This window comes from Podarcis pityusensis (assembly GCF_964106645.2).
Source record: "Podarcis pityusensis genome assembly, chromosome: 9".
NCBI lineage: Eukaryota > Metazoa > Chordata > Lepidosauria > Squamata > Lacertidae > Podarcis > Podarcis pityusensis.
The window spans coordinates 870,634-893,638 of record NC_138034.1 but is presented as its reverse complement, the minus strand read 5'-3'; the positions used below and the strand labels follow the sequence as shown (position 1 = coordinate 893,638).

Below are 23,005 nucleotides of genomic sequence, written 5' to 3'. Positions count from 1 at the left end.
GAGGAGGGCAACCAAAATGGTCAAAGGCCTGGAAACGATGCCTTATGAGGAACGGCTAAGGGAGCTGGGCATGTTTAGCCTGGAGAAGAGGAGGTTAAGGGGTGATATGATAGCCATGTTCAAATATATAAAAGGATGTCACATAGAGGAGGGAGAAAGGTTGTTTTCTGCTGCTCCAGAGAAGCGGACACGGAGCAATGGATCCAAACTACAAGAAAGAAGATTCCACCTCAACATTAGGAAGAACTTCCTGACAGTAAGAGCTGTTCGACAGTGGAATTTGCTGCCAAGGAGTGTGGTGGAGTCTCCTTCTTTGGAGGTCTTTAAGCAGAGGTTTGACAACCATATGTCAGGAGTGCTCTGATGGTGTTTCCTGCTTGGCAGGGGGTTGGACTTGATGGCCCTTGTGGTCTCTTCCAGCTCTATGATTCTATGATTCCATGTATGTGGGAAACCAGCAAGGAGGATTTGAACACAAGAGCACAACCCCCTCATGTCTTTTCCAGCAACTGATATTCAAAGGCATAGAGCCATTCTGGCTAGTAGCCATTAATCACCCTCTCCTCCATGAATTTGTCTAATCCTCTTTTAAAGCCATCAAAGTTTGTGGCCATCGCTGCCTCCTGAGGACCAAGCTCCATCGTTTACCTATGTGCTACATTAGAAAGTACTTTCTTTTATCCGTCCCAAATCTTCCAACGTTCAGGTTCATTGGATGTCCATGAGTTCTAGGGAGGAAGCTAGGAGCAAAATAGCTGCAGAAAATAAGTATAATGGCAGCAAAGATTTGCACTATTTAGGCTTTGAGAATCTGCAAGACATGGATCATGGAGCATAGATCATAGATCACGGAAGAGGAGGGATTGACAAGGGGCTCATCACCAGCAGCAGGTGCCTAATGTTGCTGACCCTTGGCACCAGCGCTGTCTGTGAATGAATGGGCAAAAGCTCATTCTGCTCCTCACTGCATGCAAGGGAAGGTGACTCAAAGCTCCCTTTCACGGTTAGCATTAAACAGCGTTTGTTGTTGCATCCAAACACAGCAAACAATGGCTTGTTCAAATCAGTTAGTTAACTAGCCAGTATGTCAACATTCAATCTTGCTGGTCCAATCCTCTCACTTGCTGGCAAACTGAGCTTTGATATCTTGGTTTGTTAACCAACAGAAGTACTCTCTCCACCATGTCTGATTGCACCAAAGGGGGCAGTTCTCCCTGGTAGAGTGCCCAGAAGTAGTGATACTGCAGCTTGCATTAACTCCCATGGCTCCCACCACACTGCTAGCAGAACTAGAGGGTTGGCAGGTTGGCACACAAAAAAAGGAATACATCTGGCACCCCTGATTTAAAGCTCTGCTTGGGAAAACATTTCAATTCCCCTTTACAATAATTTTGACAGGAAACCCAAACCAATAAAACATTTGTCACAACCCTAGTTGACTTTTAACATGCGAGTGTTGCACATGGGGCGTGTTTCATGGCTTATTTTATCTGCACGCAAGTCTGAGAGGGGCTGTTCTGCAGAACTCGGGGGGGGGGGTGCTGCTGTTTGCATCCCCTCCAATTCAGTGGCATTTTCAGTTCTGACTGCAATCATGGCCTATTTGCAGGGAGAGGCGAGCTGATTGCAGAAAACCTTTTCCCTCCTTCTGTCAAAAGGTAATCAGGGCTGTCAACATTGACAGCAGAACCATCTGTTTGTCAGAAGAGATCCTCTCCTGCCCAGCAGCCTCATGCATACAGCATCAAATCGGGGTCATCGTGTTCATGCTTTCAGATCTCTGATGTTAAAGTAGGAATTATTCCAAGGAGTGCTTCACAAACATGCACATATTTCCTTGGGAGAAGCCATGGCACTTAAGCAATCTATGTTTCTAGAGTCAATGTATGACTCTGCCCAGAATCAGAACTGGATTAGATATCTTCTTGGAGAAAGTGGGGAACTCTAGCACTGTCATATACAGGGACTATGCAAAGTCATCACACTCTTTTTCTTTTCCAAGTGACACAGTGGATCTGTGTGTCTGGCTGTTAACCAGGAGGTTGGTGATTTGAGACCCCCCCCTCCCCTGGGAAGGCTGTGAGCAGGATTCCTGCATTGCAGGGGGTTGGACTAGATGGCCCTCGGGGTCCCTTCCAACTCAACAATTCTATGATTCTTCTTAAAAGTTTTCTATTTACATATGTTTATTTATAACATAACAAAATATAACAACAGGTGTTATATATAATGAAAGTAGAAAGGGATATCTAGAGCTAAAAATATAGGAACAGATTTCTGTACCCAAAGAGACTCCATTTCTTCATAAAGACATTATCTTGCTACCTGCTGAGTAAGCATACTCAAGGCTGGATGGATTCGTCAAGGCTGCCAATCCAACAGACACCCCACCTGGAAAGCTTGCAGAGAATCCAGTGCAGCCCAACACAACACCCTACCCCAAGATCCAGAACCCCGGGACTTGGGCAGCAGAGCCAGCCTGAATCCAAGCTGAAACCTGGACTTGAAGACACAGCACATATCTCACAACATCAGCTGTTCCATCTGTGAGTCCTACTTGAGTGGAAGAAGCTGCCACTAAGCTTGCTGGGTCCTACTGGCATTCCAGGAATGTTTGGGTCAGCTGCAAAACCTCAGATTTACTACCTGGATGTTCCTAATGCAGCAGCTCTTCCTAACTGGCTCTCTGTGCTCTGGCTCCTAGTTGAACATCTTCCTTGTGACATAAGCATTTTTAGCTCAACTTAGAGTCATTTTACCAAAATTATTGGTTGGGTCCAGAGATGTGTGAATGGAGAACCACTATGCAATGGGGCTCTCCCCCTCCTCCTCCTAGGGATGGACTGGACGGCTGAATTATGTCCTGTTTCACTCACTGAATGCATAGCTCAGGCCCATCCCATTGGGTCTTATTCCATCCTGCCCCATTGTCCTCATTTTGTACATAAAACACACTATTGCCAAGGCTTTTTGGTGCATTCACTGGCAAAATATGCACTTTGTATGCACTTTTACATAAAGTAATATTTTTGTGCAAACCATTTGTGCACTGGGAATGCACAGCAAAATCCAACAAAGTGTACAATCCAAATAGGAGTTTTTGCAAGTTTGGAAGGATCAGATCAGGCCAGTCCACTTTGAAATGCAGATTGGATAGACTTTTCCTCAATCCCTACCTCCTGCAGCACTGTGCACCCTGCAAAAAGACATTCCCAATAATCTCTCACTGCCTAGAATGTGACATGGGGTGGGGACCTACAACTGGGGACGTGATGGAAATTGGGAACTCTGTTGGACTCCAGTACTAAAATCTGAAATGCAATCTTTTAATGAAACATCCTCCAAAAACTGGGTTCTTTCTGCTGTCATGAGGTGCTCCCTTGCCTCACCTGCCAATGGTGTCTTATTGGGTTGCAGATGGTCCCACTCCCCACAGCATGGTATCCGAGAAGGAAAATAGGTGTAGGTTGTGGTCCGGGATACAAAACGGTAGCCAAGGTGCAAAAACACTTTGCACTGCCAGCAAGGCCAAGCATGCAATAGAGGAAAACAGTACCTTAAGGGGGGAAAGAAGTATGGAAATACTACCAAATTAAGATATAAACTGCAAGTTGGGTTGGGTTGCTTTTCTGTGAGAAAAGGTGGTCATGCTTGTTTGTTATGGGTTGAATCTTAGGAACCACAAGTGAAGTTCCATTACAAGAGTGGAACTTTCCATCCTTCCCCACTGTACCTCTAGAAAGTCATTCCCGGGGACTGTAGGACTGTGAAGAAGGTGGATATGGGTGCCACAGCTGTAGGGAGCTGGCCAAAAATAAAGGGCAAATGAAAATACCTTTCACGTGCACAAGGTATTCATTGGATCCAATCCAATGTGAGATCCTCCAGCATGCGTATTAATATCTAAAAAGACGCTTAGCATCTAAAAAGACATCTGAATATGGTTCTGAAACTTCAGCTGGTTCAGAATTTGGCGGCCAGGTTGCTTACAAGGGCAAGACGCTTTGAGCATATGACCCCAATACTGGTCTGGCTGCACTGGCTGCTAGTTGGTCTCTGGGCCCAATTCAAAGTGCTGCTTTTGACCAGTGAAGCCTCAAATGGCCCAGAACCACAAGGTTTTGGAGTTCTGAACTATTCAAACTTGCATCCAAACATTCCCAATATTTTGGAGGCTCTCTGCTCCATGTTATTTCCCCCCATTTTGTATACTGTGCGGAGCAGGGAATATTTTGCTACATCTTCACTCTGTATACGAAAACAATATTCCACCATCCAGTCCTCAAAAGGCCCAGGTGGCAATACATAGCAGTAGGTACAGAAGGAGGGACAGAGTCACATCCACTTTCAGGCTCATTGTGGCATGCCAGAACAAGAGAGGAGGAGGCAGCAGTGGCAGCGAATACAAGGTTCCCCCTTGTATTCTGGTCATCAGCCAGCCTGCCCTCCCTGCTTGGGGGTGGAATTGGCTGGTTGCCATGATGGGGCCAAGCAGGGATTTTTTTGTCCTCCTCTGTGACTGGCCTGCAGGAGGGGATTTCATTTCCACCAGCTCCATACTGTAGAACATTCTGTGCAAACCTTCCAAGTGTCCCTATTTTTCAGGGACAGTCCAGGTTTTACAAAAGCCATCCCAGTTTCTGATTTGATCCTGGAATGTCCCTCTTTTCCATAGGATGTCCCTATTTTCATTGGAGAATTGTTGATGAGTATGTTGTATGGCTTTTTAGATGTGTTTGTGGGATAGGCGTTATTGGTTTGTTTTTGTTTCAATATGTATTTTTTATTCACATTTTGCATTTTTTCTGTTGCAGATTGTCCTGGGATGATATGTGTGTATGTGTGTGTATATATATATATATATATATATATATATATATATATATATAATTTTTATACCCCGTATACCCATACCCCCTAAACCCACAGGTCTCAGGGCAGTTCACAGAATAAAATCAGAATATAAAACCACAAAATATATAATCAAAATAAAAACAACAACAACCCAATAAGCCCCCCCCCCACATTTTTAAAGGGCATAGGAAGTCAATCAAATCAACCAAAAGCCTGGTTAAAACGGAACGTTTTTGAGTGACAACTAAATGTAAAGGTATGTAATGAAGGCATCAGGTGAACTTTGCTGGGGAGAGCATTCCACAGTTGGGGAGCCACTGCAGGAAAGACCTGTTCTTGTGCTGCCACCCTCCGAAGCTCTCGAGGAGGAGGCACACAAAGAAGGGTCTCAGAAGATGATCTCAGGGCAGTGGCAGAGGAACGGGGGTGCAGAGGTATTCCGGTGCGGTGGCCCCCCAGACACGCGCCGCGCACCCCCCACGCGCCGGGCGTCAAGGCCCCACAGGTGGAGTGTCACGCCTTGTGGGCGGTGTGCCACGCCCCGGGAATGTGCACCACGCCCTCCGGAAGGGCGCCAGCCACGCCCCCGCCTGCTCACTGCCCCCGGTAGCAGAGCATGCAGCTTCGCCACTGTCTCAGGGTTCGTGTAGGATCATATGGAAAGATGCAGTCCTTGAGGTATTGCGATCCTGAGCCATTTAAGGCTTTATGAGTCCAAACCAGCACTCTGAACTTTATACATAATAATTGATTAGCCCTCGATTAGTTAGAGATGCTGCCAGGCGGATTCGGTGTTGAGGCGCTCCTGGCAGCAGCTGTGTGCACACATAGCAAATGAGAAGTGCTGGGAGTTGCTTGAAGCAGCCAAACGTCCCAGCCTGGCCCTGTGTATAATGCATAACAACAAATGAATGGAAAGTGGGTGGGTGGGGGGAATCCATTCATTCCAAATTCCCCTCTGACCTCAGTAACACATAAGGCTTGTTCACAAGTTACGCTAAATGCAGGTAGAAGCAGTCCCTACACATACACAAGTGTCCGTGTAAATGAGTGGTCACATGATGCCTCCCTGCCAGCTGCAAGAAGCCAAGGGAGGAAGTGGTGAAGGGAGTCATGCCCCTTCGCCATCAGTGGTGCCGGGGTTGGCACAGGCTATTGGCTCTAGCACATCTGAAGGAAATTGCCATTATAAGCAAGTGTACAGCACCCCACTGCTTCTTGCTGTGGCCTCTCAAAGCTCAGGGAAGCCCTGAGTGCCTTTGGTTGCTCCCACTGTCAGGGATCATATCATCTAGGCAGCCATGATGCATCTGAACAGGTGGTATTTTAATTGGAATTTAGGTGTTTAATCTCTCTGTGACAATTCATTACAGAAGCACATTCCTTAAAGTGGAAGGATAAACAAAACCTCTTTGCTGCAGGAGTAGAGCAGTTCACAAAAAAGAGAATAGAAAATACATAATAAAACAAAAACAAAAACAAACCAATAATCTCCCCTCCACAAACACATTTAAAAAGCCATAGAATGTTAATCAGCCAAAGGCCTGATTGAAGAGAAACATTTTTGCCTGATGCATAAAGATATGTAATGAAGGTGCCAGGTGAGCCTCCCTGGGGAGAGCATCCCACAAGTAAGGAGCCACCGCAGAAAAGGTCCATTCCCACACTGCCACCCTCCAGACCTCTTTCAGAGGAGGCACATGAAGAATGGCCCCAGAGGATGATCTCAGGGCCCAGGCAGGTTCATATGGGGAGAGACAGTTTCATAGGCATAGGCTAAAACTAGCACTTTGAATTGGGCCCAGAAACTAATTGGCAGCCCGTGCAGTTGGGCCAGGATCGGTGTTATATGATCAAATTGCCTTGTCCCAGTGAGCAACCTGGCCGCTGAATTCTGCACCAGCTGAAACTTCTGAACCATCTTCAGCAGCAGCGTTATGTATAACATATTGCAGTAATCTAACCAGAACATAGACAAAAGAAGTTAGGTTCTCCCTGTCCAAATGGGCCACCAGCCGAAGCTGATGGAAGGCACTCTATGCAGCTGAGGCTGTCTGAACCTCAAGTGACAGCAAAGCATCCAGGAAGACCCCCAAGCTCCCTACCCTCTCCTTCAGAGGGAGGGTAACTCCCTCAACCTTCCAGCCATCTGGTCTAGGGAACTACCCACCCACAGTGTCTCAGTCTTAGAAATGAAATCAAATGAGCATTCTGGGGGCAAACTGTCTTAGGAAGATCTGAATTACCACCTGCCAGCTTGTTTCAGAAGAATCTCTGGTTTAGGCCTGTGATAACATGAAAAAGTGCTTTACCTCCAATTCCTCTACAAATCAAATTAGGCCTTGATTGATGCAGGAGACATACAAGTCTTCTACATGAGTTGGTCAAGTCCTGAGACCTGTGACCTGTGACCTGTGACCTCCAAGGCCAGCTTGCTCAACTGCCCTCCTTTAGGCAAAGTTGGTTGCCCCTTCTTCTTCTTCTTCTTCTTCTTCTTCTTCTTCTTCTTCTTCTTCTTCTTCTTTGCCATGGTTCAGCAAGGCTCATGAGCCAGATCAGGCCCAACCAGATCAGGCTCCACACTGGGAGCCAGTGTGGTGTAGTGGTTAAGAGCGGTAGTCTCGTAATCTGGTGCACCAGGTTCGTGTCTCCGCTCCTCCACTTGCAGCTGCTGGGTGACCTTGGGCCAGTCACACTTCTCGGATGTCTCTCAGCCCCACTCACCTCACAGAGTGTTTGTTGTGGGGGAGGAAGGGAAAGGAGAATGTTAGCCGCTTTGAGACTCCTTCGGGTACTGATAAAGCGGGATATCAAATCCAAACTCCTCCTCCTCCTCCTCCAATTGCCTTCTAGATGTGGCCTGTGGATGGTCCGGGAATCTAGGCAGCCAGCATAGCACACGTGCTCAATGGTTTTTGCAACTCAGCCAGGCTTGGGAGTCAAAAATGAGGTGGGCGGCTGCTCAAGACAAGTCCCTTCTCCGTTCGCCGCACATGTGCAGCAATCTCTTCCAGGCTGAGGGGTGGGGAAGAGGGAAAAGGAGCCACAGTTTGGATTTCCACCATGGAGCTGCAGGCAACTGACCTCAGGAAGGGCAGCTGCAGCGGCAGGGGCTCGGGGGCACCTCAGGAGTGATGCCTGCCTGTGGCGGTGGTACTCCCCGCTATAGGAAGTGGGGAGTGCCTGGGCAGCTGCACTCCAAAGCAGTTCTGCGCTCTGCTGGGGAGGCCGCTCATTAGCTACATGGTGCAAGCCATGGAAAGGTAAATAGCAGCCACTGTCTCATCTTCCCTCACACGGGGAAAATAAAGTTTTTGCTTGAGCGGCGCCGGCCTGACTTAGCATGGCCAACAGCTTTTCCCTTCACCCACACATGCGCACACACTCTCCAGGCCTGACAGGAATGGTGAGCTTACCTCAGCCCCCCACCCCACCTTACGAGAGAAATAATAACTGTCAATGTGTAAAATGCAAAGGAAGCAGCATGGATGTATGAGGGAACACCCCCCCCCAAAAAAAATCACATTTGGGCAACATTGAGGTTAGCTCCAATAAGGGTTTTTGCCAAAAATTCGGGTCATAATCATGGCAACATATAGTCTATCCCCCCCCCCCCAAGGTCTGAGGGACAGTGGACCGGCCCTCTGCTGAAAAAGCTTGGTGACCCCTGTTCTACGCTCTATAATCAACTCTGAAGAAAATGGGGGCCACTTAGCTAAAAACCAATCAACTACCTCTAACAGGCTTTTGGAATAATGCAGTCTCCTCAGCAGATTAATTCTGGATCCGCTTAAAAGCATGGATCCAGGCAGGGCCACAGCAAGCGGCTGGGCAGCTCTTCTTTTGCTTCCTCCTGTGTGCCAGCTGGGCACTGTGCCAACAAGCAGGGAGAGATGCGCCTGCTGCTGCCAGCTGGAGCAGTCTTGTACCCTCTTTCTCTGAGACTTTTCTTGGGGCTCCAGATTCCCACCTGGCTAGTTGCTGGTTTTTGTTGTTTGCTTTTGAAAAGGGACATCTACTATTTGCAGGTTTTTGTCTCAGCTGAGTTTCATTTCATTCCTCTTGCCAAAGGACATTTTCATCTCTAGTTCCCTGCTCCAGTTCCCATCATATTTAAGGCCAAAATTTCAGTGGGGTGTGCCCAACTTGGTGCTCAGCCTAGAGGCATAGCATGGGAAGGTTGGGGGGGGGCATCGCCCCAGGCACAATTTTGAGAAGGGATGCAGGGCACCGTGGGCTGCTGCATTCTTCTCAGGTGCCCTCCGGCAGTTGAGAAGGACACAACAGACATGCGCTGGCTCCGCCCCTGGTTCCGCCTCTTAGTTGTGACTTGTTCGTGGGCAACTTGGCCTCATTGTGGAGAGGGAGTCAGAATTTTCAGTTCCTTGCTCATTCTAATTTTTTTAATGTTTTAATGGTTTTTTTACTAATAATTCTATTGTTTTATGTTATTTTGTAAACCATTTTGAGGTTCTTGTTGTTTTATATATATTTTATTAATAAATAAAATAAACCAACTATAAAGAGTATACAGAAATGCTGTTACAACAGGCTGAAAGCAGCATAAGATTGAACATCATCACTGAACCTGTTTCAAAACATTTCAAAAAATACCCCTTTCCTAATAAACCAGTTAGGCTGGTTTATATGGACCCTTTTGTAAGATGTTAGCCTAATCATAATTACTAGGGACCAACTTTTCTCAGTCCATTCAGATATAGTAGGTAAATGTTAAGGTAAAGGACCCCTGGACAGTTAAGTCCAGTCAAAGGCGACTATGGGGTTGTGACGCTCATCTCGCTTTCAGGCCGAGGGAGCCAGCGTTTCTCCGCAGAAAGCTTTTGCAGGTCATGTGGCCAGCAGGACTAAACCGCTTCTGGTGCAATGGAACATTGTGACGGAAACCAGAACACACAGAAACGCTGTTTACCTTCCCGCCACAGCGGTACTATTTATCTACTTGCACTGGCATGCTTTCAAACTGCCAGGTTGGTAGGAGCTGGGACAGAGCGACGGGAGCTCTATATCAAAGCATTGTATACAAGGTTGTGAGGGATGAGTATGGTTGCTCACGAGTAAACAGCCAGGACTCCGACCTGCCTTTTTACAGGTTTTATTTGGTGCAAACTATGTACAGTGCAGACATCCAAAGTTCATGTCTCCCTCAGTTGCTAGCAGATTCCGAGAGTGGGCTTTTCCTGCCCCCCCCCCCAGCATAAGAACCTCGACACGCCCCGTCTCCACCTCTTTTCCTTACGATTGACTGCCTTGCCAAAACTAGGCGATGGAAGTTGCATCTCTGTTTCCCTATTAGCCCCCCTGGGATCGGTGCTGGGGCTCGCAGATAAGTCTGTGAGCCTTTGCCTCCCCTTCCTCCACCTTTCTTCTTCTGTTTTGCCTGAGGCTTCGCTAACACCAGTCTCTGACGAAGTGTTACTGCTGATCAAAGTAGGAGACTCTCTGTATGTTCCTGCCTTTCTCCCCCCTCTTGATGGCAGTCCCCTAACATCCACCCCCCCTCAAAAACCCCCTCTCCTTTGATGGGTTTTAGCGCTACCTCTCCTTCACCAGCCCACGAGGAGTGGGAGGGAAGTCGAGGAAAGAATCGCCATCCCCTTCTGTGTCCTCAAAGATGACTTCCCAACCCCCCCCCCCCCACAACTCCGTCCGCTTTGGATTGCTCTTGGGGTGTTCCGCCTCATCAGAGCTCTCAGCGACTTCATCCGCTACCCCCTCTTCCCTCTCTGAGGGTGGGAACCCCTCAAAGTCCCCCTCATCCTTTGTGGGTCCAAAAACTTCTCCAAGAAACCTCCCCGGGGGTTTGGGCTTGTCGGGGCAGAGAGGGTGGAACTCCTCCACTAGAAACCCCTCTGTAACACACCCCTCTGGAACCCAAGCATTTTCCGAACTGGGCTTTCCCTCCCAAGCAACTAGATATTCCAGTTGATATCCATTCCACCTGGAGTCAAGTATCTCCGTCACCTCATTGCATTTCCCCCTCTCTTCTACGTTTGGCATGGTGGGAATCTCCTGCCCCCTCCCCGGGCAGCCGCGTCCCTCCCTATAAGGAGACAGCAGCAACCTGTGAAAAACCAGGTGGAGCCTCATGTTGTTCGGCAGCTTCAACTTAAACGCCACTGGATTGACCTGCTGGATGACCTCAAAGGGGCCCACTCTTCTGGGCTGTAGTTTCTTGCACCTCCCCCTCAGGGGCAGCCCCTGAGATGACAACCACACCTTGTCACCCACCCGGATGACCTCCCCTGGTCTTCTATGCTTGTCTGCTTTCCTCTTGTACGCCTCCTTTGCTCTCTCCAAGTTCATCTTAAGCTGTTGATGTATGGCCTCCATTTCCTCTGCGAATTGCTCTGCAGCCAGTACACTCCAAGTTTCCTCGCCCCGCCCTGGGAAAGCCCTGGGATGGCACCCATAATTGGCAAGAAAGGGACTTCCGGGGTGGCGCCATCGGTAATGGCGGATTCCCTCTGATTCGGAGGGACTGGCTCTACGGAAAACGGGTCTGTTCCGCTACGGCAAAGCGGGGACCCTTTAAAAAATCACAGGCGGATGAAGCCTGTGACCATGGGACTCAGCGGGCACCTTTCGCGCGCCCCCCAATTCGTAAAGGAACCCAATTATGGGCTCCGGAGCGAAGAGGGGCAAGTGGCGCGGTGCTGAGAGTCAACTGCTTCTTCCGTGGAGCGAAGCCGCACAGCCGTTGCCGGAGAGCGCTACCTTTTTCCTGGGACAATTTGGCTACAAAAAAACCACCCGTGAGTAGATTAAATTTGGACAATTGGACTTTAAACAACGACCTGTGAGTAGAACGGAAAATTGGACTAAGAAATTCCTCTTAATTTGGCACTGAAGCAGGAAGGTCTAAACAGGAAGTCAGCCTTCCGTTTCTTGTAGATAGATTAAAGCAAAGACATGGCAAACTAGAGTTCAGAAAATCGCTTGTAAAGGATCAACTTTCATCATCTAAAATTACTGAACCCCCTTCGGAAGCAGGAGAAGAGGGGGGATTTTACATAAATGTTCTGGCTGCAACAGGCACTAAGGTGGGGGGCATCTTTGGAGGTTTCTGGACCCTCAAATACACTTTTCCCCTGCAAAAATATGTGCAAGTGCTCTTCAACTCAGCCTTTGTGCTTCAGAGAGCCCAGGTTTCTGTGGGTGTCAGTAAGAGATGGCATGTGTTTCTAATTCCATTCCTTTCTGGTCTCAGTGGCACACTGTAATAGGTCTGCACCATCCTGTTCCATGCTAATCCAATTACATCTTATCCCATTGTACATGATTTACCTGCATGTTGTGCAATTGTTTTATGTAAAATACATATTTTTCAGTGAATCACCAGTAAATTACAGATTCTGCACTAATGTATTATGAAAAATACATATTTTGTGACTAAACATCAGGAAGAACTTTCTGACAGTAAGAGCTGTTTGACTGTGGAATGGACTCCCTTGGAAGGGAGATTCCTTAGAAGACCACAGACTCTCTTTCCTTAAGCAGAGGTTGGCTGGCCATCTGTCACAGATGCTTTAGTTGAGGTTCCTGCATGGAAGGGTTTGGACTAGATGACCCTTGGGGTCCCTTCCAACTCCACAGACTTTATGACTGGTGTCAGCCAACACTATTGTTCTGTGACAGGAAATGGAAATGAGAATGCTCTTATTCCAAATGTTCATGAACAAGCCACAGAGCAAATCATATTCACTGAATGTGGCAAATGTTTTTGCATTAACCATTACGCTGAAGAAAGTGACAAGACATGGGGGGGGGGTGGAATGTTAACAGAAGACAAGAGAAATGTCACTGATTTTATTACTTCTGCTAGAAAGTGGGGGGGGGGGAGTCCAGCTGTCTCTCTTATCTAGTCTTTGACAAGAGTGAATTGCTTATGCAAAAGAAGTGAAAATGCTGAACTTCAGAGCCTTGTTCACCCTCCTGATTATTCATCAAATCACACTTGTAGCAACATTTGCAGTCCTGTCCAAAGACAATGAAAAATACAAACAACAATAACGCCTCCCTCACAAAATCTCACCAAGAGAAGTTGGGAATAGTTGGGAATAGTTTGATGTTTAAGACCACGTTTCATGAAAAAATAAGAATAAGATGAAAATGAGAGAGGACTCATATATTAACCCTGATCATCCTATAGTACTTCAGGTTCAGAGGCCTTATGGGCTGCTGTCTTGATGTCCCTTTAGGTGGGTTTCAAGGAAGCACCTGACTGTCTGCTATTGGATGTTGGACTCAATGACCCATTGCCCTCATCTAGCAGGACTCTTGTTACAGTTTTATGCTGCCTAAAAGCTACCCATCAAAATTAGTCTGGAAGGCAAATCCCTGTGGATTTGAAGCACCTTTTCCATCCGCATTATGTCCATAGGCATGCCATTACAGTGGTACCTCTGGTTGTGAACGGGATCTGTTCCGGAGCCCCACTCGCAACATGAGCAGAAAGCAACCCGCGTCTGCGCATGCGCGGGTCGCGACTCGCCACTTCTGCGCATGCGCAAGCGGCAAAACCTGGAAGTAACCCTTTCCGGTACTTCCGGGTCGCCGCGGGATGCAACCTGAAAAGACGTAACCTGAACCGAACGTAACAAGAGGTATGACTGTATCTAACAACAGGGACAGTGGGATGGTGGATGGAGAAAGCTGTAGCTCTCCAAACCAAGATGCTCCATCTCACCTTCGAGTTGTGCAGACACAGGGCAGGGACAAGATGCACAGCAAAGCACCAAGGTTATAAATTCCCCAACTACCTCAGGTCCAAGAAAGGTATTTAAGAAATCAACTTCTTTTAGATGTGAACCTTTATGGTGACACTAAAACAGTAATACCTTGCTTGTCAAATGCCCTGGAACTCATCCGTTTTGACTCCCGAACACCACAAACCCGGAAGTGATTGTTCTGGTTTGCAAACCTTCTTTTGGAACCCAAACCTCTGACAGGGCATCCGCGGCTCCTGATTGGCTGCAGAAGCTTCCTGCAGCCAATCAGAAGCTGCGATTTGGTTTTCGAACATTTTGGAAGTTGAACGGATTTCTGAAATGGATTCCGTTTGACTTGCAAGGTACGACTGTATTTGCAATAATCCAAGCAGCACATAGTAGATGCAGTCTCCTACAGCAGGCTGGTTGAGATCCCAATGCAACCAACTGTACCTTCACTTCCGGCCAGTGACCTCTCTGCTGTGCTTTTTCACTGCCCAACTCAAACAACAACAGGCTTGGAAGTGCCTTCTCGGTAGTGGCGCCTGTCCTGGGGAACACCCTCCCATCAGATGTCAAGGAAATAAGCAACTATCCTACTTTTAAAATACATCTGAAGGCAGCCCTGTTTAGGGAAGTTTTTAATGTTTAATGCTGTATTGTGTTTTTAATATTTGATTGGGAGCCGCCCAGAGTGGCTGGTGAAACCCAGCCAGATGGGTGGGATATAAATAATAAATTATTATTATTATTATTATGGTGTCACATTCCCAAGATGGGAGAGAGCTTCCAGACAATTAAGGACCATTCCACTTCTTTGGTTACATCCCTGGTCACTCACTGAGTTTTCAGGACAGGACCCATGCACAGGACCCATGCACACTAATCAAGGGAGCCAAACTTTTGACAACAATTAATATTAAATTGCAAATAAGCATTGTATTTCAAGATCTGGAGCTGACAATGGAAGAGGTGGTTCCCATAGATTTTTTTAAATCCAAAACTGTACCAGCTGCTTCTGAGCATCAGAAGGTTGGTTGGGGCAGGGCTTGTGGCCCTTCAGATGTTGCTGTACTCCAATCCCCACAAGCCCAAGCCAGCATGGCCCATGGTGAGGGGAGTGGGAAGCCAACAACAACTGGAGGGCCACAGGTTCCTCACCCCAATCTAGACAAAATTGTTCTCCAAACCAGGGAACTAGCAGTTTGGGCAGCTCTACTAGTCCTCTCCCTCTCATATCTTTCTAACTAGCACCAGCACCTTCAGTGATTTCTCTGTTAACACTGTTGCCCTATGGGTTGAGATGTCTACCATCTCCTAAAGGCATTCACCCCGAGACAAGCACGTAAAGCACAGGAAGACATGAGGGAAAACTTTCTGACAGTAAGAGCTGTGGAATTGGCCACCATGAAAGGTGCTGGACCCATCCCATCATTGGAGGTTTTTAAACAGAGGCAGGATGGCCATCTGTCAGTGATTCTTAATTGTGATTCCTGCATTGCAGGGGGTTGAATTAGATGACCCCTGAGGTCCCTTCCAGCACTACAAATGTATAATTCTGTATTACGTATGGGCATATATTTTTCATTGCTGGTTTTCCAGCCACAGGCAAACAGTCCCATTCCATTCCCTCCAGAAGGTAATTGCTCTGACAATATGCAAACCCTTCCTTTCTCTGCTCCATGTTATCATTTGCAAGACAAATATATTATTTAAACATAGAACAGAAAGGATCATCAAATTCTTATGCTATTAATAAAGCTAATTCCTCTGCTTAAAATATAAAGAAATCTGAACAGTGAAGAAAAAGGTCTCAGATTCAGCATGTGTGCTTTTTAAGGTTTCCAAAGTTTAGTCAATAAATAAGATGTGCTGGATGAAATCAAAACCGCCCCCTGCCCCCCGCCAACACAGCATTCTGGTTAAGACACCATGGCTAATCAGGTAACAAGCAGGGCATGAATCACCAGTGTGTGATGCCCAGGGATAGCATGCCTTTTAGCATGGAGGTTCTGTTAAGTTGCTGTGGATTTATAGCCATATTACTTCTCCTGCATGAAATAGACAAACCTGACTTTAAAACCCCTGAATTTAGCAGCCACCACGATGATAATATTACTTATCAGATTCCACCATTTTCGACACTGGTACAAAGCAGGGATGACCAATTTCCCACCAGGCCACCCTCCCACCACTGCAATATCCTCTTTCTGAAGGCTCTACCCTTCACAGTCTCCTGGAGTGTCTCTACCTGGTTAGAAGATGCCCTTGAAATCTATTCGCGACTCTTTCTTTTCTTACAGCCAGAGTGCTGCAGCTCTTAGAGTGTTGGAATAGGTCCTGTGAGACCTGGCTTCCAATCCCCACTGAGTCACGAAGCTCACTGGGTGGCCTCGGGCCAGTCATTGCCTCTCCACCTAACCTACCTCACAGGATCAATGAGGAGGGGGAAAACCATAGACACCATCTTGAGCTCCTTGGAGAAGGCCCTAAACAGATAAATAATGATGGAGGCTAGAGAGGGGTGTGTGAGCTAGCCCACTGTACAAAGGTTGTTCCACCCCCTTTTGCCTCTGGCCCCAGACACCACTAGAATGCGGCCCTCAGATAATGCTCATGAGAGAAAGTAACCTCTTTGGCCTAAAAAGGTCATAGTGCTAGAACTTGGGCAGTGGTGGAGTTAGCTGCATGGCGCCTGGAGCGGCAGCCATGCCGTGCACCCGGGGAGGGCGGTGCAAGCTGCGTGGGGGGCGGTGCAATCTACCGTGTGGAGCAGTGGTGGCTTGGCAATCCGTCGCGTGCAATGGCAGGGCAATCCACCACATTTAACGGCGGTGGTGCGGCAATCCACTGTGCACGGGGGCGGTGGGGCAAGCCCCCCATGTTGTGCCTTTTTGTCACCCCCCCCCAAGGGATGACACCCAGAGGGAGCCGCCCCCACCCCCCTTCCTACGCCCCTGAACTTGGGGCCACCCAGGAAAGCTGAATCCTGGAAGATTCAGGGCACTGCACATCATTAAACCATGGAACTCCCTCCCACTGGAGGGGGTGATGGCCACCAACTTGGGTGGTTTTCATAGTGGCTTAGAGGATTTCATGAAGGATACAGGTATCAATGGCTACTAGACATAAAAGTCCTGTACGCTCCTCCAGTACTGAAGGCAGTATGTCTTTGTAGATCAGTTGCTGGTAATCACAAGTGGGGAGAGCATTGTTGCACTCAAGTCCTGTTTGCACTCAAGTCAGGCTCCCCAGGAGCATCTGAATAGCTACTATGAGAGCAGGATGGCTCTAAAAAAGGATCAGACCAATTAATGGAGGAGGAGCTGTGCTCTGACTCCACAGTTGGGGCAGCAAGGCTTCTGAGTACCAGTTGTTGGAAATCGCAGGAGAGGAGAGGGGTCTTGCTCTCAAATCCTGCTTGCTGGATTCCCAGAGGCATCTGGTTGGCCACTATGCAAACAGGATGTGGACTAGAAGGGCCATGGGCCTGATCCAGCAGGGCACCCTTTAAAGTCTGCATGTTCTCTTATCAGCATTGCAAGTTACTGGAATCAGAAGGGACTTTTCATCACACATGAAAACAGACGTGAAATGAGGCAAGTATTTGTAGACCATCCCAAGGCCTTTCTCCTTTCCATTACAGTGGTGCCCCGCAAGACGAATGCCTCAGAAGACGAAAAACTCGCTAGACGAAAGGGTTTTGCGGTTTTTGAGCTGCTTCGCAAGACGAATTTCCCTTGGGCTTGCTTCGCAAGACGAAAACGTCTTGCAAGTTTGTTTCCTTTTTCGTAAAACCGTTAAAACCCAAGGTGCATTGCTTGAAGAGGTGCAGTTGCGACTTGACTCATAGCACGCGGTGTGGTAGCCTTTTTTGAGGTTTTTGAAGACTTTGGCGATTTTTGAAGCTTTTCCAAAACTTCTTTTGCAGCCATTTGGTAAGTTAAACTTTTAAAACTTTTTTGGGGTTTTTTGGATTTTGGGTTGGGGTGTTTGGAATTCAAGGACTTGGTGTTGGGGAGGGGTTTGCAAGAATCTGGAAGCTTGTGTGGTTTTTTCCTGCATTTTTATGATTTTCTGTGACCATGGGCCACTCTGCTGTTTTTAAAAAAAAAAAATCTGGATTTGAATTTCTGTGTGGTGGGTGGCTGGGGGAACAGTTGAGGAGGGGTTTGCAAGAATCTGGAAGCTTGTGTGGTTTTTTTCTGAATTTTTATGATTTTTATTGTTCCTTCAATTTTTGAATTTATTGTTCCTTCAACTTTTGAAATACTCTTTACAGTATGTGTGACTTTAAAGAGCACTTAATAAACTCTTGTTGTACAAAATTTGGCTTTGTTTGGACTTTTTTTGACCATAGGAATGCATTAATTGAATTTCAATGCATTCCTATGGGATTTCGTGCTTCGCAAGACGAAAAATTCGCTAGACGAAAAAACTCGCGGAACGAATTAATTTCGTCTTGCGAGGCACCACTGTAAATTGCTATAGAGACCCAACCCAAATCGCTCACACAAGAGCTTGCACAAGATCTGCTAACACTGCAAACAAGAAGTACGGTAAATGAAACAGCAAGACTGTAGACTGTAGAAAACAAGCCAAAAAACTATAGCTCTGAAACAACCCTGTTGCTGTAAAGGTCACTGATAATGCCATCCACTCATCTGGCCCAGATATCATCCCTCTTTGGTCTTTCACATTTCTTTATAGGCTCCAAATGTCCTGCTTGTTCTTTATGTAAGCCACACACCTCCGTGAGCTCCTGAGGGCAAGTTTCTGCTCTGTTCTAGCTGGGTTAGATGCCTCACATCACCATCTGCCTTCTGAACTTTCAAGAAGGTGTGTCTGGATGCTGAGAATCCAAAGCCTTGGGGGCTGATCTTGGAGCTGACGAACCCCCCTTTTCATCCTGAATCACATCAGCATCTTAATTGAATTATCCATTTGACATCCTTCAAGATCTGCCAGTGCAGAGTGAGAAAGGACATCCCGTGGATGTAAAATAAACACATTGCAGAAAGTTTTGAATTGCATTCCATGTAAAGAATGATCCTCTGCATGTGCTGAGGGAATGAACTGCGTAGGCCATAAGCAAAAAATGGTTTGTGGGCTGCTATTCCTTGTATGTTGCTTTGGGACTTTTTTTTAGTGAGACAAGTATTTCATATTCACAACAATCTCAACCAGCAAGTGGCAAACCACATTTTTAGAGCAGGACAACTGCACAACTTGTGACTCACACAGAAATAATAAATAATAATAATACTACTAATAATAATAATAAATTTATACTCTGCCCATCTGGCTGGGTTTCCCCAGCCACTCTGGGCAGCTTCCAACCGAATATTAAAAACAGTACAGCATCAAACATTAAAAACTTCCCTAAACAGGGCTGCCTTCAGTTGTCTTTTAAAAGTAGGATAGTTGCTTATTGCCTTGACATCTGATGGGAGGGTGTTCCACAGGGCAGGTGCCACTACCAAGAAGGCCCTCTGCCTGGTTCCCTGTAACCTCACTTCTCGCACTGAGGGAACCACCAGAAGACCCTTGGTGCTGGACCTCAGTGTCCAGGCTGAATGATGGGGGTGGAGACACTCCTTCAGGTATACAGGGCCGAGGCCGTTCAAGGCTTTAAAGGTCAGCACCAACACTTTGAATTGTGCTTGGAAGCGTACTGGGAGCCAATGAAGGTCTTTCAGAAAGCCAAATTCAGTTCATTACTGTAGCTCAACAAGTGCACAAGAACCCTTTCATTGGTTTGATGGACCACCATATGTTGCTGGTGAGACACATTTGACTAGATTGGTGAGCAGTTTTGCAGACCTGGGTGCTGGTCACCACATAGAAAAAGATTGCTTTGATCTTACTAAGGCCTCATTCACACTATACATTTAAAGTGCCATGATACAACTACAAACAATCCTGGCTTCCCCCAAAAATTTTTGGACTGTTTGAGAGTCTCTTCACAGAGAATTTTTGGTGTTGTAGCTCTGTGAGGGGACTAGGAACCCCCTAACAACTCTCAGCACCCCTAACAAGCTCCAGCTCCCAGGATTCTTGCAAGGGAAGTGGAAGCCATGAGTGTTTAAAGTGGCGTAAGCATGCCCTAAATGCATGGTGTGAATGCGTCCTGAGATGTGTGATGAAGTTATTCAGGAGGGCAACACCAACACAAAATTGTAACTGGGAGAAGGAAACAGTCTATAGCACTTACTGATGACAGAAATCTGCCCAGGACCTTCTGTGTAGAGAAGAAATCTGTGAAAGAACAAAAGAGGGGAATGGATAAGGAAACAGCCCATTCACAGGATCAAACATTTCACACCAACATTTTAGGAAAGGGGAGTGTCTCTCTATAGTTCTCCAAGTCTCCGATCAGGGATATATGTGATAAACACAGAGGACCAGGCAGTGGTAAGCAGAGCTGGCCCACCTACATGGCAGGGGGAAACACCTGTCACAGGCAGTGGAGGCGCAAGAGGCAGCACTCCTTCCAGCCACCACTTCCTCCACCACCACAATGCCCCTTTCACCAGTGAGAGGGAAGTGTTCTGGCATGCAGCATTGCCACCCGCCTTCCCTTGGGATTGAAAGATGAGCAGCAGGGCCAAGATTGGCAAGAAGGACTTTGTGGTCGAACTCCTTGATGCAGGAAATTCAGAGCTGGAACATGCACAGCTCAGCCTTGACTGGAAAACCTCCAGTGATAAAGAGGCCAGCAGTCCTCTGGGCCACGCAGTCCGTTGCCGAACTATGCTTACCATAAACCCAAACCTCCCCTATGTAAATTAAGCCTGTTAGAGTGAGTCCTAACCTCTGGGACATCAACAGGAAACAAGCTGCTGCCCTCTTCTGTGTGACAGCCCTTCATGTATTAGTCATGTGCCCTCTAAGTTATCTCCTCACTAGTTCCTTCAACCATTCCTCAACAGACTTCTTTTTCAATATCACGGATCCTCAGTGTTGCCCTCCTTTGAACCCGTTGTTAAGCTTTCAATGAATCCTCACCAAGAACACATTTGCAAAGCCCACTGCTTTACTAAGAGGCAGGTATGGCAAGGAATTATTAGAGGTTCAGGACCTTATCGCAGAATCCCAATGCATTGTGGATTCCAGCTCCCATCAGCACTAGTGAGACTGGCCAACGGTCAGGGACAATAGGAATCGTAGAATCATAGAATTATAGAATCATAGAGTTGGAAGAGACCACAAGGGCCATCGAGTCCAACCCCCTGCCAAGCACGAAACACCATCAGAGCACTCCTGACATATGGTTGTCAAGCCTCTGCTTAAAGACCTCCAAAGAAGGAGACTCCACCACACTCCTTGGCAGCAAATTCCACTGTCGAACAGCTCTTACTGTCAGGAAGTTCTTCCTAATGTTGAGGTGGAATCTTCTTTCTTGTAGTTTGGATCCATTGCTCCGTGTCCGCTTCTCTGGAGCAGCAGAAAACAACCTTTCTCCCTCCTCTATGTGACATCCTTTTATATATTTGAACATGGCTATCATATCACCCCTTAACCTCCTCTTCTCCAGGCTAAACATGCCCAGCTCTCTTAGCCGTTCCTCATAAGGCATCGTTTCCAGGCCTTTGACCATTTTGGTTGCCCTCCTCTGGACACGTTCCAGTTTGTCAGTGTCCTTCTTGAACTGTGGTGCCCAGAACTGGACACAGTACTCCAGGTGAGGTCTGACCAGAGCAGAATACAGTGGCACTATTACTTCCCTTGATCTAGATGCTATACTCCTATTGATGCAGCCCAGAATTGCATTGGCTTTTTTAGCTGCCGCGTCACACTGTTGGCTCATGTCAAGTTTGTGGTCAACCAAGACTCCTAGATCCTTTTCACATGTACTGCTCTCAAGCCAGGTGTCCCCCATCTTGTATTTGTGCCTCTCATTTTTTTTGCCCAAGTGCAATACTTTACATTTCTCCCTGTTAAAATTCATCTTGTTTGTTTTGGCCCAGTTCTCTAATCTGTCAAGGTCGTTTTGAAGTGTGATCCTGTCCTCTGGGGTGTTAGCCACCCCTCCCAATTTGGTGTCATCTGCAAATTTGATCAGGATGCCCTTGAGTCCATCATCCAAGTCGTTGATAAAGATGTTGAATAAGACCGGGCCCAAGACAGAACCCTGTGGCACCCCACTAGTCACTCTTCTCCAGGACGAAGAGGAACCATTGATGAGCACCCTTTGGGTTCGGTCAGTCAGCCAGTTACAAATCCACTGAGTGGTAGCATAGTCAAGACCGTATTTTACCAGCTTCTTTACAAGTATATCATGAGGCACCTTGTCAAATGCCTTGCTGAAATCAAGGTAGGCTACATCCACTGCATTCCCTTCATCTACCAGGCTTGTAATTCTGTCAAAAAACGAGATCAGGTTAGTCTGACATGACTTATTTTTCAGAAATCCATGCTGACTATTTGTGATCACAGCATTCCTTTCTAGGTGCTCACAGACTGTTTGCTTAATGATCTGCTCCAGAATCTTCCCTGGTATTGATGTCAGACTGACTGGGCGGTAATTATTTGGGTCCTCTCTTTTCCCTTTTTTGAAAATAGGGACAACATTTGCCCTCCTCCAGTCTGCCGGGACTTCGCCTGTTCTCCAGGAATTCTCAAAGATGACTGCCAGTGGTTCTGAGATCACATCTGCCAGTTCTTTTAATACTCTTGGGTGCAGTTCATCTGGCCCTGGAGACTTGAATACATCTAAACTAGCCAAGTATTCTTGTACTATCTCCTTAGTTATTCTGGGCTGTGTCCAAAAAAAGTAAAAAAGTAAAAAAAGGAGCTGCAGTCCAAAATCATGTGGCAGGTCACAGGTTTCACCATCCCTGGATTACACAGTGACTAGACAGTTACAGAAGGACTGGCAAGTAATGCATATAATGTTGTGTATGCCTATCATGGATCACTGCCTTGCCGTGGCGAAGGGGCTTGAATAACTGAGAGAAGCTATGAGCTATGCCGTGCAGGGCCACCCAAGATGGACAGGTCATAGTGGAGAGTTTTGACCAAACGTGATCCACCTGGAGCAGGAACCGGCAAGCCACTCCAGTATCCCTGCCAAGAAAACTCCATGGACAAAGACAACAGGCATATAAAAGTTATGACGCTAGAAGATGAGCCCCTCAGGTTGGAAGGCGTCCAACATGCTACTGAGGAAGAGCGGAGGACAAGTACAAGTAGATCCAGAGCTGATGAAGCGGCTGGGCCAAAGCCAAAAGGACGCTCAGTTGTGGATATGCCTGGAAGCGAAAGGAAAGTCCAGTGCTGTAAAGAAAAATATTGCATAGGAACCTAGAATGTAAGAACCATGAACCTTGGTAAATTGGATGTGGTCAAAAATGGGATGGCAAGAATAAATATTGACATCCTGGGCATCAGTGAACTAAAATGGACGGGAATGGGCGAAT

At 47.0% G+C, this 23,005-nt stretch overlaps 1 protein-coding gene across 2 annotated transcripts in view; it reads right to left on the bottom strand.

Moving 5' to 3' along the window:
* Positions 1–23,005, bottom strand: part of LINGO1 (leucine rich repeat and Ig domain containing 1) — a 665,590-nt gene that overhangs the window by 362,983 nt on the left and 279,602 nt on the right. For both annotated transcript variants that reach the window (XM_081021548.1, XM_081021549.1), the window contains exon 2: positions 19,798–19,841. The gene's annotated coding sequence lies outside the window, so the exon portion shown is untranslated. The remainder of the gene's footprint in view (positions 1–19,797; positions 19,842–23,005) is intronic.